General features: G+C 35.3%; 1 pseudogene; it reads left to right on the forward strand.

The window, feature by feature from the left end:
• Positions 1–14,179: 14,179 nt before the first annotated feature.
• LOC120607401 (U1 small nuclear ribonucleoprotein A-like) lies at positions 14,180–18,326 on the forward strand (annotated as a pseudogene).
• The last annotated feature ends 1,488 nt before the right edge of the window (positions 18,327–19,814 follow it).

The following is a 19,814-nucleotide window of genomic DNA, read 5'->3' on the forward strand; positions in this document are numbered from 1 at the left end:
TCTTAATTCCCGTTTTAACCCTTTTTTTCCCAAGAAGTTTCACAGTTCAAAAGCCAAGTTAGTAGATGTAGAAAGAAATTCAAGTTAAAAGTTGTGAGGTAAGAGATCTGCAAAGGTGGGAAAAATACATAAATTGAAATTAGAATAAATGAATAAAAAAACACAACTCTAAGCACATTGTCCCATATCTCAGTCTGAGGAATAGATGAGTTAAATAGTGGTACAGGTGGGAGTAGTGTGCTCACCAAAGTTAAGGTTCTATATGGTGCAAGCAATAAGGCATTTAATGAAGGACATTTCTATGGAAACAATAGAAAAACAAAGATTAACGATTGGAGTAGATTATAAATCCATCTTTTTAGTTCAGAAGGCAATTGACTGAGAATAATTTTAGATGTCAGATTCCATCTTCAGATAGTGGAATGAGGACAGAAATGGCAATCCAATAAATTTTCTGGGTTGCAGTTTGAATGTCTTTAGTGATGGCATATATGCTAGTGGCACAGTCATGATTATTGCTTGGAATAGAGCATGGAAGTGTCTGATTTTGGCTGTCAATGTTTCATTAGACAGTCCTAATAAGAAGCTGAGCAGTCAGAATTTAGTTTTCAATGACTCTAAGTCAGCAGGGTAAGAAAAAATTGGAAACATTAATTACTTACGAAATGCACAAAGTGGCAGTTTATAAAGAGGTGAAAATACCTCAAACCTAACCCCACAAGGGTAAATTACAATCGTCTACTGAAAAATAAAATGGCTCTCCACAATCACTCTCATTTCTATCAAAAGCAATCAAAGTAAGACTATTTTGTTAGCAAAGTCTAGTCTCATTAAACTTGGTCTGATATTTTTACATAAGTGCACTAATAACAGTAATTCAATATATAGAACTTTAAGTTTGCTTTGATGGTATTTTTCATAAAGAATATCAAACTATGCTTTTAAAAGTCTATAAAGGCTAGCAAGCCAATCCAAGAACTTATTATCAGACTTCCCTTGCAGTACTTACAGATTTAGATGAGTTCTTTTCTCCTCAACATCCACAAAATATCCTAATATTTCTAAGCCAGGAAGTTACCTCTCTTATTCACCTGTAAGGCTAGGAATATTAAGCTAGGTACCAGACCAGTTTTTCAAAGATGGCTTTGTAAGCATTGGTTCATAACTTTAACATTAGTTCTTAAAAATATCTGATTATATCTGATTCAATGCACATCATTCTCAAATATGATCTTCATTACCAAAGTCAAATCTTTGGTAACATAACCAATATTTTCAATTATATCCTGTTGCTAAGAGAACAGATTATTGTTGAAATTATGCAAATAACTAAATATTCAACAAGAATTTCCAAATTCTGGAGATATCAGGGAAAAAGAAAATAAATGGTTCATTTCTGCTTATAAAAGTACATTCTAGAAAATTGCTATAAGTTATAGAAAGCTTAAGAGAAAAGAGAAAAAGGGTTTCTTATATCCAGAAAATAGAACATTAAAGAATAAGTAAAGTTTTAAATGGAAGTCCATAAAATTATAATTCTAATCAGTTCATTCAGTGCTATACAATTATTTCTTGTTTTACCTGGTCTTGGGTTAGTAGTTTCATGAACTCATTAGCTTCTCCATTAGAGTTGTGTAAATCCTTCCTTTTCTGTTAAAGATGAAGCTCTTTGGCTTATAGCTGATTACAAAAGCTTTTAGGAAATCATCAGAGTAAAACAACTTGTTTTGATAATGATAAAAAATTCAAAATGGCCATGGTTAAAGATTTCATAAGAGTTTATTATAATGTAACTGAGAAGGAAATTTGCTTCTGTGACATACATTTTAATGTGATAACTAAAATTATAACAGATAATATTATGCCAGAACATAGCATAGACTACAAAAACATTGACAATTGCAGGAGCTTTATATAATATTTAAAATACTAATATTAATAGCACATACCATTAAAATATAACCTAAAAAAGGTTTAAACATGATTCTAATTTGACAATACTTCCTATGTAATTTAACATATCAATCATAATAAGTCTCACATTTTTCTTTTTAAAAGATGAGAAAACAAATGCTTTGAGTTTTTCCAGAAGACCCCTGAGAAATCTCAAAGTCAGTTTGACATCAAGAAGACTTTATTTAGAATTTGATTTTGGAAAGTTGTTAAAAATGTCAAAAGATCTGAACAATTGATTAAATAAGATCACAGATCACTGTGAAACAATACTAAATTATACATTTTAACCAGAATGACAATAAAACATTTCAAAGCTTATACTTTTACAGTCATCAGAAAAATGGCAATGTAGAAGAACCCAGCCTCTCCATTCTCCAACAAAAATCAACAACTGGACAGTTATCCACAAACAAAAACAAATCTGGGAGATATCTAGAGTCCACTTAGGAAGTTTTAGCAACAGAATGGAACAAAAAACCTGTTCAACAGGATTGAACAATAAGAGAATATAGCTTTATTCTACCTGTACCATCCCATCCCTAAAACAGCATTATTTAGCACAAAAAGGAACTTTCCAGCGGGAAGAAATTCTCCTCACCAGGAAGGGAACAACTAGATGAGTGACCAGTTTTGGGGGCACTGTGTAAATGTCCTACTTCATTCTCGCCCCACCCAGACAGGGTAAACTAAGATATAAGAGCCAGCTAGGAACAAGAAAGAAAAGCAGGGAACATTATTAGCAGACACACAGTGAGAGCATTTGCAGTTCACAGAGATTTGCTCTGTAGAAAAAACTCAGTAGATGTCATCACTGAAGAAGCAACAGTCAGTACAGCTGCCACAGACCCTCTGAAGATTTCGCCAGTGCTCATGCCACAGGCTTTCACACTCTAGCCTCTACAGCTGCCTGAATACAGAATACCTGCCACCTGGGTTCCTCCCCACTTCCACACACCCACTGTTCCTGCCAGAGCTTAGGAAACACACCAGCAGCCATTCTAGGCTTCTATGTCTGCACAAGTGCATGACCCCAGCCTAAGTACCCCAGGCTGACCCCTGCCACAATGCCCACACTCAGAACTAGCCCCTCCAGTTGTGCACCCTCATGCCATTGGCCTAACACCCTCCATTGGCCTTCACAGCAGTATGCATGCCTAGAGGGAGTGTGCAGACACTAGAGAGTGCGTCAAAAGCAAGGGTCACTATATATGCTTGTTGGCCTGGATCAAGCCTTGCCTTCTGTTTCTGTCCAGCACCACCATGCCCACCTATAGCTAGCTCATCCAGCTATGCACTTGCATACTCCCAGCCCGATCCCCATCAATGGCTTCCACTGTAATGTGCACACTTGGGGGCAGAGTGCACAGCCACAAGAAAGCATGTTGACAATCAGGGCCTCTGCAGCTGATACTAAGCCTTTAGTTGGATTCGGCCCTTGCTGCCTTCCCTAGCTGTCATCGCTATGTGTGTTAAAAGCAAAAGAGTCAGGGATGTAGATAACATACCAATTAAAATAATCCAATTAAAAGGGCAAAAAAGAAAAACAGAAAAAAGAATGAAAATACAAAATAACATGCATCATTGCAGTACCAGAAGGAGACGAGAGGAAGAAAGCAGTAGAAAGTGAACTTAAAGAAATAATAGCTTCCCAAACCTAGGGAGAGATTTGAGCATCTGAGTTCAGGAAGCTAATAAATAACCTCAAAATTTCAGTCCAAAATAATCTCTTCCAAGACACATAATAATAAAACTGTCTAAAGTCAAAGATGAGAGAATTTTAAAAAGCAGTAAGAGAAAAACAAATACTCTCATACAAGGGAAGCCCCTTAAAACTCTCATCTGATTCTCAGGAGAGGACTTGCAGGCTGAGAGAGAATGAGATAATGTATTTAAAGTGCTGAAAGAAAGAAGCTGACAACAATGAATACTGTAACCAGTATTCTTCTGTTATTCAGAAGTTGTCCTTCAGAAATGACGGTAATTAGATAAAGACTTTCTCTAATAAACAAAAGCTCAGGGATTAATCACCACTAAATCTGCCTTACATGATATATTGAAAGAAGTTCTTCAACCTGACACAAAAGGATACAATTAGTAACAGAAAAACATATGAAAACATACAACACACTGTTAAAAGTAAGCATATAACCAGATTCGAATACCCTAATACTATAATACGGTGATGTGTTAACTATTTAACTCTAGTATAAAGGTTAAAACCAAAGTATTAAAAATAGATATAGCTCGAACAATTTGTTAATGGATACATAATATAAAAAGATACAAATGATGACATCAACTATAAAAGGGAGTGAGTAAAAGGACAGAGATTTTGTTTGTGATCAAACTGAAATTATTAACATAAAAAGATTGTTCTATAAATAAAATGTTTTAAGTAAACATTATGGTACAAGGAATAAAAAACTTACAGTAGAGTCATAAAAAATCAAGGGAATGGATCAAAGCATGCCACTATGAAAAATCACAATTCACAAGGAATGAAACAAGACATCAAAAAAAGAGCCAGAAAAAAAAATATATATGAAATTAGTAATTACTAACCTAACAGTAATTACTTTAAATGTAAATGAATTGAATTTTCCAATCAAAAAAAACATAGAGTGACTAGAAAGATAACAGATAAGATCCAACTATAGGCTGCCTATATGAAACTTACTTCAGTTTTAAAGACACACATATGCTCAAAGTAAAGGAATGGTAAAAGATAGTTTACTTGAGTAAAAACCAAAGAGATTAGGGATAGCTCTACTTATATCACACAAAACAGACATTAAGCCAAAAATGTTAACAAGTGACAAAGATGATTTTTTTGTAATAATAAGGGTTTCAGTTCATCAAGAAGATATAACAAGTATAAATATATATGAACTCAATATTGAAGCATGTAAATATATTAAACAAAAGCTAACATATATGAAGGCACAAATAGACAATAATATAATAACAGTAAGAGACTTCGACATTTTCAATAATAGATAAATTAAATTATCCAGACAGAATCATTAAGAAAACACTGGACTTGCACCATAATTTAGATGAAATAGAATTAACAGACATATACAGAATATTCCATCCAACAGTAGCAGAATACACATTCTTTTCAAGTGTGCATAGAATATCAGAAGGATAGATCATATAACAGGTTACAAAAATAGTCTTGGCAAAATGTAATAAAAAAGTCATACTCAGAATCTTTTTCAACAACAATGATATGAAATTTGAAATTAATAACAGGAGAAAAACTGGAAATGGGAAAGACAGTAAAAAGTAAACAACATACTGTTAAACAACCAATAAGTCAAAGAATAAAATAAATAATAAAATGAATGAAAATAGAGCACAACATATCAAAACCTATGGAATGCTACAAAAGCACTTCTAAGAGGGAAGTTTATAGCAAAAAGCACTTATGTTAAGAAAAAGAGAAACAGCAAGGCATTAGAAAAAGAATAAACTAAGTCCAAAGGTAACAGAAGGAAAGAGATAAAGATCATACCAAAAATAAATGAAATAGACACATACAAAGAAAAACATTAGAAAAGATCAATAAAACTAAGCTTTTTTTTTTGAAAAGATGGACAAAATTAACAAACCTGTAGATAGACTAACTCAGAAAAAAAGAAAGATTACCAAATCAAAATGAAAGAGGAGACATTATACTGCTACCACTGAAATACAGTGAATACTGAGAGACTGCTATGAACAATTATCTACCAACAAACTGGGTAAACTAGAAGAAATGAATACATTCCTAGAAAGAAAACCTACCAAGACCAAATCATAAAGAAATAGAAAATCAGAACAGACCCATAAAGTATAAGGATACTGAATCAATAATCAAAAACTACCTATCTGAAAAGGAAATAATTCTCAAGACATGAAAAACACCAGTGTCTTTCGATAGTTGATTAGATAAAGAAGATATGGTACACATATACAATGGAATATTACTCAGCCATAAGAAAAGATAAAATACTGCCATTTGCAACAACATAGATGGATCTTGAGATTACCATGCTAAGCAAAATAAGACAGAAAAAGTTGAGAACCATAAGATTTCACTCATATGTGGGATATAAAACTGAAAGACAAACAAAAATTCATAGACAAATAACAGTTCAGTGGTTACCAGAGGGAAAATGAGGAGATAGGATAAAGGTAAAGGGGGTTAAATATATGGTGACAGAAGATTTAATTTCAGCTAGTGAACACACAATGCAATATACAGATGACCTGTTATTGAATTATACACTTGAAACCTATATAATTTTATTAACCAATGTCTTTCTAATAAATTTAATTTAAAAAAATTAAAAGGAAGGTAACAGCTAAATTAATTTTTAAGTCCAGAATTATACTGATACTAAAGCCAGATAAAGACGCTACAAGAAAAGAAATTTAGAGTCAACATCCCTAATGAATATTGATGCAAAAATGCTAAATAAAGTACTAACAAACTGAATCCAGCAACACATTAAAAGAATCATACACCATGATCAAGGGGAATTTATCCCTGTGATGAAAGAATAATTCAACATACACATCAGTAAATGTGATATAGCACATTAACAGAATAAAAGATAAATCATTTGACAAAATACAGCATCTTTTATTATGATAAAAACTTTCAATGAATTGTGTATGACAATTAACACATTAAAGATTATATGTGACAAACTCACAACTGACATCATACCCCAGAGTCAACAGTTAAAAGTTTTTCTTCTGAGATCGGGAACAAGACAAGGCTGCATACTCTAACCACAACTATTCAACTCACTACTGGAAGAATGAGTTTTAGATGTAATGCAGATGACTTTGAAGACATACATGTTTTAATTAAACTAACAGTATTAAATTATCTTTATTTACCAAAGATTATCCCAGAAAAAAACTGTCAGGTTAGTTTCTATATTTCTGAGAGGTTTAACAATAATTATATAAGCACCTTTTTTTCCCTAAGCCAAAAAATAGAAGTCTTTTACAAATTACTTTTGGCAATATCATCCAGAGGTAGAAAAATACTACATATATATATAACATTTGTACAAAACATACAGACAGATGCAAATAAAGATCTTATAACTTAGATTTAACATTTTTAGCCATGAGTCAAGTAAACTTAGTAATATAGATTCACTAATTTATTTAAAATAATTGGATACAAATTGTGTTTCTAGCAAGTGAAACAACTTAAAGTTTTCCACCCTATGAGAGCTAAAATGTTCTACTATTTGTGGAGAAGATTTTTAAAATTTTCATTTGCCCTAATATGTAATCTTATGGAGACCATGAACTAAATTTTAGGTGAGAAACCTTTTAGAAATACCAAGTGGATGTCTGGGTATTTTTGAAGGCCGTATGAGTAGATAAAATATCCAATTTGTTTCCAAATAGCTCTTTAATTTTTTTCCAAATGTATACCTATTCCAAATGTGACTCAAAACTAAAACCAGTAGACCTGGTTATTGTTTAACCATTAACACTAGAAGTATCCCCAACAAGAAGGTACAAAAGATGCCATCACCAAGACCCAGAACCACTCCCAAAGATAACTAAAGAAATTTAGCCAAACCCTCTGAGAACTGACAATAGTCAGTAGGATATCAGCTGAAATTGGATGCAATGCGCATTTCTGTCTGGCCAACTTTAAATTTTGGGGGCCCAAACTCAATAGCTGGCTGCCTGAAGATGCAGGCCTGACAGCCCGAACCCCTTAGCAGGTTGAAAACCAGAGAGATCCAAGTCAAGCTCTCAGAATAAAAAACAAGATGAAAGGAGAATCTCACTCTATAATTCTCTTCCTAATGATGAATGGCACGTAAAACAAAAAGGAAAACAGTGCTACCTCTGGAATGACAAGGATCAATAACCAATGGGTACTCAAAACTAACAGTCACCCAAAAGTAATACCAAAAGAACTAGTTCCTTCAAATGTTTTCTCCTGATAATCTAAATTTTGACAAGGAGAGGCTCTACTGTCCTCATTCAGTCAAACTCTTTGCAGAAATCTGAAAGTCTAACTTGGTAAAAATATTTACCTTTGCCAGTACTGTCAGTTGTACTGAGACTCAGCTACAGATGCCAGAGAAAATGAGGTGTCCTAGCCGTTCCTTCTGAGTCACCAAAACTGTAGAGAGAGAAAAAAAAAAAGATCGATAAGAGAAAGGTTTCTTTCACATGTATATAGAGGTTTCACAGAAAATAAGTGAAAACCTAGAAATAATTAGACCTGGGAGCTTATTTATATTTCAATTCTGTAAAGGACAAGAAATTGTGGAGAAGCATCTAGACAAAGAAAACAGTGCTTAGACTTTGGGAGCAGTAATTGTGGGAAGGTAAATATATGACAGAAATTAATGCAACATAACTGTTATTTTTTTATTAAATTTTTTTGAGGTGACATTGGTTAATGCAATTATATAAATTTCAAAGGTACAATTCAATAATACATCATATGTATATTGCATTGTGTGTTCACTACCCAAAGTTAAATTTCCTTCCGCAATCATGCATTTAATTCCCTTTATCCCTATCTACCTTCCCCCTGCATCCCTTCCCTCTGGTAACCACTAAACTGTTGTCCATGTCCATGAGTCTCTGTATGTCTTGTTCGTTTGTTGCTTTAAGTTTTATAATCCACATAACAAGTGAAATTATATGGTTCTCAACTTCTTCTGTTGACTTATTTAGCTTAGCATGATAATCTCAAGATCCATCCATGTTGTCTCAAATGGCAGTATTTCATCTCTTCTTATGGCTGAGTAATATTCCATTGTATATATGTACCACATCTTCTTTTACCAATCATATATCATAGGACACTTTGGTTATTTTAGTAAAGTTGGTTCATTCAGACTCAAATAGGTGCCATCTCCAGTGACAAGGGTCACCTCCATTGATTAAGTACTGTTCTCTTCTTTCTGCTACAGGAGAGGGTATGGGGAACACTTCACAAAGAAAATTTATGCCCTGCTTTCAGGGAGAGGATAGAGAGCTCTTTGTGTGCCTGCTGTTTTTCAATTGCCATAACTCAAAATATCCTCATGACAAAGTGGCATACTTCAGGGTGGCATATTCTGATCCCCTTCGTGATTTATAGAAGGCTGGCTTCCTGGGTTGTTTATTGTAGATAAAATGTTAGTTTCCTGCATGGGTTGCTATAGGTTGTGAGTCAAAGTTCTATTTTTACATATGGTCTGGCCATAATCTATTTAAATATTCAGTCTTTCATCCTCTTCTGCTTTGTGACAACTGAGGACTTGATAACAATATAAAAAAGCACTGGGAGTCTTTTAAATTGTTTGATATGGTCTGTGCCTGAAAATTAAAGATGAAAAATATTAAGATAACTATAAAATAAAAAAGTAATTATACAAATTTAATTTTAAAGTATAGTTTAAAGAACTTTAGAGAATATTTAACTTTCAAACCCTACTTGATATTTTTATTAAAGCCTGTTCTGGTTGAATTATTGGAACAATCATAATTCTGGAGATCCAAAACTACTCACAGTTTACTTCCCCAGCCTGTCAGGTGAAAAGATTTAAAAAAAAAATGTGATATAATAGTTGCTTCACCAGCATCATATGAAATGTGTGGTATTCAATATCTTAATGAGTGCATTATATTTGTGCATTATGATGAGAGATAATACTATACATCTAGAATTTACTTTGATTTTTTTAAAAAGTAAAATATCACTTCGAACCGAAGACTCGTTATAATTTTATTTTAACATTTTATTTATTGCCTTTTGAAGTAAATTTATCATTTCTAAGAACAATGGAGTAATCTATGTAGCTAAAGTGGAATAGAATATTCCACCTCAGAAAATGGCACTATGGCATGTAAATTATTTTGATCTAAAGACAATCTGGATCCAGCAGACTCAAGAAGAAGTTTTTACCTAAAAGTTTTTGCCTAAAAGAATTTAGATAGGAGACTGGTACCAGGGAGAGAGTTATTACCAATGATAACTTTTATGTAAGAAGGATTTTACTGCATGACTTGGCGGACATTTATTTACCAAATATTTGTTCTCCTCTTCCTGTGAATTGTCTTCCTCCTTTTTGAAGCCGCAGACCCTGTCCTTAGCCCCACAAGCCTCAATTACTTGACCGCCAGGAAGTCTCATATTTTTATGGGGCTCTCATATGTACAAAATTTGTTTTTCTTCTGTTAATTTATGTCAGTTTAACTGTTAGACCAGCCAAAAAACCTAGAAGGCTAGAAGGGAAAAGTTTTGTGCCCTTACACAGCAAAAAATATTTAACAGCACAATGCTGAGCTAAAATCTGTGTTGTATGTGATGAAGCAATTTAAAGCTAAGATTTACAAAACTAGTTTAGAGATTATATTGTCCAGATTATGCATTCACATTTGCCCCTGAGCAAGAGTGATTAAGTATTATAGGCTACTTGAGTGTTACATGTGTGATCTAGTCAAATTTTTACATAATTTTATAGTGGACACTTAGTAGCATTGCTGACTCATTTGGGGAATAAGTTAGACATTATCATTTAGAGATCTTGTAAAATGCTGAAGAATTTCTTTCCTTTAATTTGGTTTGTGTTCACAATGAAGGCCACACAGCTCTGAGAGAGAAGAGGCCAGGGCACTCTTGACTCTCAGTGTACCTCCAGAGAGACACGAAGAAAGGGGACAGCCAACTCCTCTACACAACTTTTGAACATTATTTTGTATGTAGCTCATAACAGACTTGTGCAGCTATGTTAGTATGTTGAGTGTTCTCAGACTTCATTAGTCTGGTTCAATACAAGCTCTGTAAGTTTCCTGGGAAAACGAAAAATCTCTGGTGGTTCAGAAGCTCCAGACCAGCAATCCAAACAAAAGAAGACGACGTGATGCTCTTGCCTCGAGCAAAGATACTCAGGCACCCCTTGCTCTACATGAAGACATGTTTAAAATATATCTAAGGTGTTTTGAGGTACTAAATATATGTATAAACTAATTGTAATAGTAAATTCTATTGCTGTTAGCACATAGCTTGCAAAATTATTTCAAATCCATTGCCTTACTGGATCTGTAATTCAATCCTATGAGTTACCTGAGGCAGATAATACCTCTGCTTCAGGAATGAGGAAATAAGAGTTAGAGCAATTATGAGATTAGCCAAGGAGAAGTTGCCTCTAGGAATGCCAAGACGCGAACCCGAGTTTTATGAAACCAAATATAAAATATCTTTTGTTCCATCTGATTTCAAGCTAGGATTTTTTTCCAATGGTCATAAAATCTCAGCTTCTTTTTAACTTTAGAATCTGGTATGGAAAATAATTATAATGAAAAAGTCAAATAATTTAGATAACTATTTGAAAAAGCACATTTTTAAATATGTAAATGTTCAAACTATTCTATTCAAGACTTTTGTCTATAATATTTACAGACTTTTCATTATAAAAATGCTGCCAATGTATTTCAGTTAAAAACATATCTGCTGTCATGATTTAAAAAAAATAACAACTTTAGACCAAGCCAAATTCAACTCTTTATTAGTACAAAATAGACCATTACTGTTTTGGTTATTTCTGTGCAAATAACCAAATTAAGTCAATTGCTTGACCATGTAATTAATTGTTTGGGCTCAGCTGTTTCACAGCAGTAAAGAGCCAATTTAATATTACAATTATTTTCTGATGTACACAAGGGCATAGAGAGTGAATTTTAAGTTTATATATATATTTAGGGAAGTTTATAGGAAGCCAAAAGAGGAGTTTGCTTAGGATATTAGGGCATTTCCTACAGAAGGAATCTAATACATCGAGTAGTCCCAACTATATCCATATTTACCCTGTAAAATCTCTTTACTAGAGCAGTCATTTTTCTATAATGTATAGACATGATAGAGGATGTGGAAAAAAACAGATTCAAACAAATGAGAATAAGAAAAGCCTATTTATTCTAAACTTGCTGTAAATAAGCCACCATCACTAGCATTTGGCAGAGACTTAAAGTTAGGTAGAGGGAGGAAAGCATTATAGTGGAAAAAAGGGAAGGCTTCATATGTGCCCTGACTGGAGGCTCTTGGCATGGGAAACCTGTAGGTGGGCTAACTAGAAGCAGGGATCTTATGTGATTAGTTGGTGGTGCATTATACTTTCTCTGGTTGGTCCTAAATTGCAGTAAGAACAAAAATTAGGAAAGTTACCAGTTGTTAATCAAGTCCTGGCCATCTGGGGCTGATTATTACAGGGATTATTGGTTGACTCCCTTGATTATTACTGGAGATAGTGTCTGACATCCTACAAGTCTGACCTATAGATAGCAGGATGGCTTCCTAGGCTGGTTGTCGCAGATTATGGGTCAGATTTCTGGTTTTATATATGGTCTGGCCATTATCGATTTGTTTATTCAATCTCTCATGGACTTGAAAACCCACTTGTATAATCTTGATCAATAAAACCACTTTGGCAAAATTCAGTTATCCTCTTGGTAGCTATATGCTAATGACTCCCAATTCTACATTGTCAGTCAAGGCCTTTTCCCTCTACTCCAGGCTCATGGCCAACTGCCTGCCATATATTTCCACTCAGATATCTCAATTATAACATGTTCCAATGAAGCTCTTAAGATTGTCTTTTAACCCAGTTACTTTTGTTTTTTTCTTAAATCAATCAAGAACATCTTCACTAATCCTGCAGTCATCTTTGATTTTTCTTTCTCTTATACTCTAACTGGAGTCTATCAGCAAATGCTGTGAGCTTTTCCTTCAAAATATATCAGAGATTTGGATACTTCTCATACCACAGCACCCCCTAACCACCACCCTGGTACAACCATCATAACCTGTGACCTTGCCATTTCAAAAGCTTCCAGGGGTTCCAGTTCAAGATGATGATAGAGGAAGATTTTAAACTCACTTCCTCCCATGGACACACTGAACCTGCAGCTATATAAGAAACAATTTCCTCTGAATAACTAAAAACTACTAGAGCGACAACTTCACATTGGGCAAATGAGAGGAAACCACATCGAAGCCATTAGGAAAGGCTAATATGGCTGTAAACTCCACCCTCAGCACAGTGACCTACAATCAGGAAAGAAATCTAAACCCAGAGCTTCTACCTAAGGTGTGAAGTGTTTGTACCCCATCAGGCATCCCAACTTTAAGAAATGGCAATAAGAGATATGCCCCTGGTATTCTGGTGTTATTTTGGTCTGTTTGGTTTATCTGGTGTCCCTAGGGCTTCCCTTTGTTTCTGATCATATTGCCTGAGGGGATGGAAGTGTTTCCCCGGGTCAGGCTGCTGGGGGTCTCTCAGTGAAGAATCAGTATGGTGGGACACTCTCAGTGGGTGAGAGGAGGATCTCAGACCCACAGACACAAATAGTCTTCCAGAAACAGGCACTGCTGTGGCTTTATCCTTCTTGTCTGTTCCATCCTCCCACCTCAGTATTTCCCCATGAAAGTAGGGTGTCTCAGGCCCAGTGGGGCAGGAAAATGCTTCCTTTGTCTTCTCTTGTTGGTGGAAATCTTGATGATTCCCCCTTGCAAGTGGCGTTGGGCTTATTTGATGTCAGAGGGGCTCTCATTCCATCTGGGAGAAGAATGACCCTTCCTCTGGGCTGCCTTCTATTGCTAGGACTGGGTTCAGAAAATGCTAGGACTGGGTTCACTTCTGTTGGGTGAAGAGACATAAGAAACCCTCCCTCTCTGTTGTTCCCTGGCTCCCAAACCTCTTTTTGTTTTTAATCATCTTTAAGTGTTTTCCCTTGGTTATCTCTTGCATTATTTCCAAGGAGAGTTTATACTTGTTCTTAGCAGGAAGAAGCAAGGAGAAATAGGTCTATGCCATTTTTTTCCAGACCAGAAATCTCTCTCATTTTCAAAAGTGTAAAAGGATCCTGAGATCACAAAGTCTGAGAACCGTTGGCCTTACAAAAGGATGAGCTGCCAGTGTGATTTGGATGAACACCAAAGAGCCCCTATCCAAAAATCCAGCTTACCATTGTATTTGAAATTCTCAGTACTACATAAGCATTTTCCAAAGAGCTTCTGTAGGGGGCAATACATTGTGTAACACTATGGAGGCACTGGTTTTTCTAAATAATTGGTTATCTATTGCAAAGTCAGAGTACAGAAGTTCTCCAGGATGGAACATAAGATTGTCATTAGAAGAAAAAGTGGAGGTGCCACTTGCCAGATCTACAGCTGGGTTGCTTTACCTCAGCATCTCACTCCATGGCAGAAACCTGCCCCAACTACACAATTTACGTCACCAACCTCAGTGAGAAAATCAAAAAGGATGAGTTGAAGAAGTCCCTGTATGCCATCTTCTCCCAGTTTGGCCAGATCCTGGATATCCTGGTATCACGGAGCCTGAAGATGAGCGGTCAGGCCTTTGCCATCTTCAAGGAAGTCAGCAACACCACAAACGCCTTGTACTCCTTGCAGGGTTTCCCCTGTTAGAGCAAGCCAATAGGCATCCAGTACGCCAAGATCGGCTCAGATATCATTGCCAAGATGGAAGGCACCTTTGTGGAGCAGGACCACAAGCGAAAGAAGAGGAAGCCCAAGAGCCAGGAGAACATGCTGACTAGAGGACTGTGCAGGACAGGCCCTGGTGCTGGGGACCATTCCAGGGCTTGTCCCAGTCATGCTGCCGATGACCCAGACACCCTGCATCATGCCGGGCCAGCCTTTCTATGTGCTATTTCCTGGTTATTTTTTTTTTCCAGTTACAGTTGACATACAATATTATATTAGTTTCAGGTGTATAACACAGTTATACATTAAATAACTTATGAAATGATCACCTCAATAAATCCAGTATCCATCTGATACCATACGTGTTATAAAACTGTTGACTATATTCCACATGCTATAATTTACATCCCCGTGACTATTTTGTAACTACCAATTTGTACCTCTTAATCTCCCCCTCCCTTCCCCCATCTTCCTAACTCTGCTCCCCATCTGGCAACCATGTGCCTGCCTGTCTGGAATACTGCAATGGTGGATTTGTAATCCTTAGCAAAATGCTCTCTGTATCTATGAGTTTGTTTCTGTTTTATTTGTTCATTTATCCTGTTCTCTAGATTTTACATATAAGTGAAATCATATGGTATTCGTTTTACTTTGCCTGACTTACCCCCCTAAGCACAATACCCTCTAGGTCCATCAATGTTGTTGTAAATGGCAATATTTTATTCTTTCTTTTAATGGCTGAGTTATGTCCCATTATATGTTATATTGCATTATATATCGTTATATATGTGCCACCTCTTCTTTATCCTTTCATCCACTGATGGACACCCAGATTGCCTCAATATCTTGACTCTTGCAAATAATGCTGCAATAATCATATGGATGCACATGTCCCATTGAAGTACTGTTTTGAGTTTCTTCAGACAAATACCCAGAAGTGGGATCACTGGGTCCTTCTTTGTCTCTTCTTATAGCCTTTGTTTTAAAGCCTATTTTGTCTGGTATAAGTTTTACTACCCCAGCTTTTTTGTTTGTTTGTTTTCATTTTCATGAAATATCTTTTTCCAGTCCTTTATTTACAGTCTGTTTGTGTCTTTTAATCTGAAGTGAGTAGGCAGCATATATAAGGTTCTTGTTTTCTTATCCATGCATCGACCCTATCAAAATCTTTTACATTTGAAATAATCATTGACAGATATGTAGTTATTACCATTTTATTATAAACATTTTTAAATTTTTTTCCTTTTCTTCTTAAAGAAGTCCTTCAATGGTCATTTTTGTTTGTTTGTTTGTTTTAATTCACTGCTGGATCTTCAGCTGTACATCAATGTATAGAGCACTTTAGAATTTAAAAAAGCATTTTCACAAAGTTCTCTTATAAGGTAGATATTACCTCTATTTTATAAAGTGATCTTGGCAATTTGCCTTTAATTGCATGGCTGGGAAGTGGCGGCATTTAGTCCTCCTGATGCCCGTGCCTAAAGTACTTTCTACTAACCTTTAATGTCTTTCTGAAAACGTGTTAATTTTTATTGTTAGTGTCATGGTCTATCTCACATAACTTTTCACCCAGACTACTGACACAATGACCTTTTTACTGGTCTTCTGCTTCCAGTCTCTCTCTTTATTCCATCATTCTCTGATCAAAACCCTTTACTGGAATTCTCACTCCTGCTCTGTCTGGCATTCAAAGCCCACCACAGTCCAGATGTAATGTATCTTTCCAACCTTATTTTAAACTACACACCTAGACGGCTCTAAAGCTAGACCTGTCTTTTGCAATACTGTAGCCGAGCCAGGCACTTCTATGCCTCCTTGTCTTTCTTTAGACTTTCTGTCTGGAGTCACCTTCCTTCATCTTCCACCCATCTACCAAGGCCCTTCCTGGAAATTTTCTGAAAATTTTTCATCAGAATTGGCATTTTGCTATATTATGACACATCCTACTTTCTTTTTTGTAGGGTGGGTCTTTGCGTTTGTCCTCCAGTGAATGTTTATATTCTTGAGCACAGAGATCATTTCTCACTCCCATCTCTCATGTGTCACATCATATTAAACATAAAACGTGCTCAGTAAATATTAATTTAATTAAGTGAATCATGTTCCATAATAGGAAAAGTAGATTCATCAGTTTTCTCATCAGCAGACACGAAGAGCATCGGCAAACCAGAGAAAAGTAAATTTGAGAGACCTATAATTAGCCTGAAATCCTCCTCTGAGCACATGCTCTATGCATTTCTCTTTTATTTAAAGAACAATTTATATCCACCTTGTTATTGGCCTGTGAAGATGACAGGTTGTAAAGTATATAAGATTCTCAAGGGAAAGAGCTAATTATATCCCAAAGGGGATTGTGTTATTTCTGAGACTAGTCATTCCCTGCTCTGCTTTCCTCTGTGAGACAGCAAAGGGCAGGGCCCAGCACAGTGCCTGCGCAAAAGTACTCACCATAGAGCAATTCTCTTCTCTTTTCCTGCTTGTTCTTGCTACTTCCCACATTGTTTTTCCTTTGAGATTATTTTTCTCCTTACTTCTTAGGTAAAATTCAACATAATTAGACAGATGTATTTTAAAGAAAAAATTATGACCTTCTTTTCCACACACATAAAAAGTAAGGTCTTATTGTGTTAGTTATGAACAATAATGACATTGTATCTATACCAAAAAAAAAAAAAAGCTTAAACAATAATTTACCTACAGTTTGGTATTTTAATGATGCATTTCTATGCCAACCAAATCCAAGTTTTGATAAACTATTAGATATTTTTTCTCTCAAGGAGAACTTTAGCTTTTTTTCATAACAAGCCATGGGAAATTGATTACTCACAAAGTAGAAGGTTCAAATTCATATCCAATGTTTTCAGTTATGTGTTAGACTCTGCTAGTCTGATTAACAATTAACCTTCTAGGTACAGAGGTGGAACAAGTTATTTTTGCTCTGAATGTGTGACTTTGCACTGAGACACAAATTAATGAAGTATAACTAAATATAACAAGCTTTCATAACACCTCTTGTCCCATTCCTAGAGAAGCTAAGGGTTACAAATCCACTATTGCACTATTCCAGACAGGCAGGCACTGGTGGCAGTGAAATAAAATGATTGTTTTGAATGTCTGTGGGTCTCCAAATAAATCCAACTTCCATCAACTTGTCAAAAGGAAGAGACCAGCAGCACCAGTAATGTCTTAAGTGTGCTTCTCTACTTTATTTCTGACCCCTGGGCCTTCTCCATCTCAGGGGCCAGATATCTGACACCTCTCTGGAGGTAGAATTGAGTTGTCTAGGTCCAAAATTCCCATCAACCCTTCATGAATGTATAGCTAAAACCAATTACCTTCTGATTTTTAAACATTTCAAATATAGTTGTGTAAGTTCAAACTACATGTTATATAATCAAGTTACATCAGCCAGCTTTATACTTAAGGCCTTTCAGCTTGAAATAATTTCATCACTCTGGTGATGAAAGAACAAGTCTTGTTACCAAGAGACAACATATTCTGAGAGCCCATTCCCCAGGAAGAGCTGTCCTTGGACTCCCATAAACACTAAGGGTTCTGAACAGTCAGAACACAAAGAGATGAGGCTTCATGAAGTTCATGGCCTTGTATTCTACTGACTCCCTCATAATGGAGTTGAACAACTATCTGAAAAGTGTGGAAATTATGGGGGATTGTGATATGTTACCTGAAAATATGACATTTTGGCATAAGGACTATTTTGAGCTGAAGGCAATTAAGAAACAGCAAACACAGAGAAACTCCCTGCCTTCCCCTTTCTACCTAAAAGCAGAGCATAAATTTCTCTTTGTGAAAGTTTCTCCCCTTCCCTTTCCCATACCAGGAGGAGGAGAACAACTCATCACAGGAGCGGGAAATTCAGAATCAACTTGAAAATGCATAAACTATAATAATCTTTTTTCAATTATATTTACCTTCCCACAATTTAACACCTCAGAAACCCAAACCCCCTTTCCTTTTTTTCCCCATGTCTCCAGAATTTATTATCCTTTGTTAAAATAGTATATAAACTCTCAAAACTAATTACTTTTGGGGGATTGCATTTCTTATATGTGAAGATTCTATGTGCATATGAAATAAATATTTTTTCCTTTTAATCTGCCTGTTTCCAGTTTAATTTGCAGGCCCCATTGGGCTCTCAATGTCAACATTAGAGAGTAACCTGTCTGGCAAAACACACACCCACACACACACACACACCCGACTCTCTATTTCCTATGAACAGAAAAGAGAGAGCAGCACAGCCCCAAATCCTAAAGGAGTAGGATAAAAATATCGAACTCAGATTTACCTGACACTCAAGGATCATTCAAAGATAGTGTTACAAGTCAGGAGTTTCCTGGTCCTCACATCAAAAGAAAGGAAAGCCTAGGTAGTGAAGGGAATTTTATGTAAAATAACCCATACACTGTTTAAATTATGAATTCAGTTTCAGAGTGCGTACAGCATACCACCTCCCTCTCACGATCATATTTTGTTCTCATGTACTTTCTCTACTTATTTTCTCACAAACTTTTCTTGAGGATGGTAGCAAAGAGTGGTAATGTCTGTGGGTCTTTACAAGTTGCATTAGGACTTTTGGTAATAATGAATATGTTCATTATCTTGTGGTAATGGTTTCACCTCTATATGTTTATTAGAAAATGTAAAATACACATGTGTCAAAGATAATCATATTGAACACTATGCATATATGCAGTTTATTGTATACCATACCTCAATAAAGTTTTAAGAAAAATGTATTGACCACCCTCCCAAAAAAAATAATTTCATTGAGGTAAATTGAAATTCTTATTCACTCTATGCTATTTACAGTAACTGTGTTAATTGAGCCACAACCTCTGTATTCCCTTGCTTAATTCACACCATCACTTGCAATTGTAATAAAAACTCTAACAACTGGGAATAAATCTTTTTTAAGAAAAGTTTTAAAAAGCTTTATGAATGAAACTAAAATATTAACCATTATGAAGAATGAAAAAAAGACCTGAACAACTCATAATGTAGATTATATCCTTGACTGTGAAGGCAGTTTAAACTACGAGATCAATAAATTTCCCATCAAAATTCTGTATAACTTGACAAGCAGATTCTAAAATTTTATGGAAAAATTAATTTCTAAGAATATGTAAGAACACTGACACTGAAAAAGAAAAAGAAGAAAAACAAAGTCAAGTCTCACTTGACTTCAAGAATTAGCATGTTTAAAAAATCCTGAGTAAACAACATAGTTCAAGCACAGAAATAGACAAAAAAAAATCAGTAAAATAAAACGGAGACTACAGGGTGAAAAATAGGTAAGTGAAAAGGATAGATTAGATGATTCATGTCAAATTCATGTAAATGCTCCATAAAGAGGAGACAAGAATAG

Source organism: Pteropus medius, unplaced genomic scaffold (genome assembly GCF_902729225.1).
Source record: "Pteropus medius unplaced genomic scaffold, Ma_sr-lr_union100, whole genome shotgun sequence".
Lineage (NCBI taxonomy): Eukaryota > Metazoa > Chordata > Mammalia > Chiroptera > Pteropodidae > Pteropus > Pteropus medius.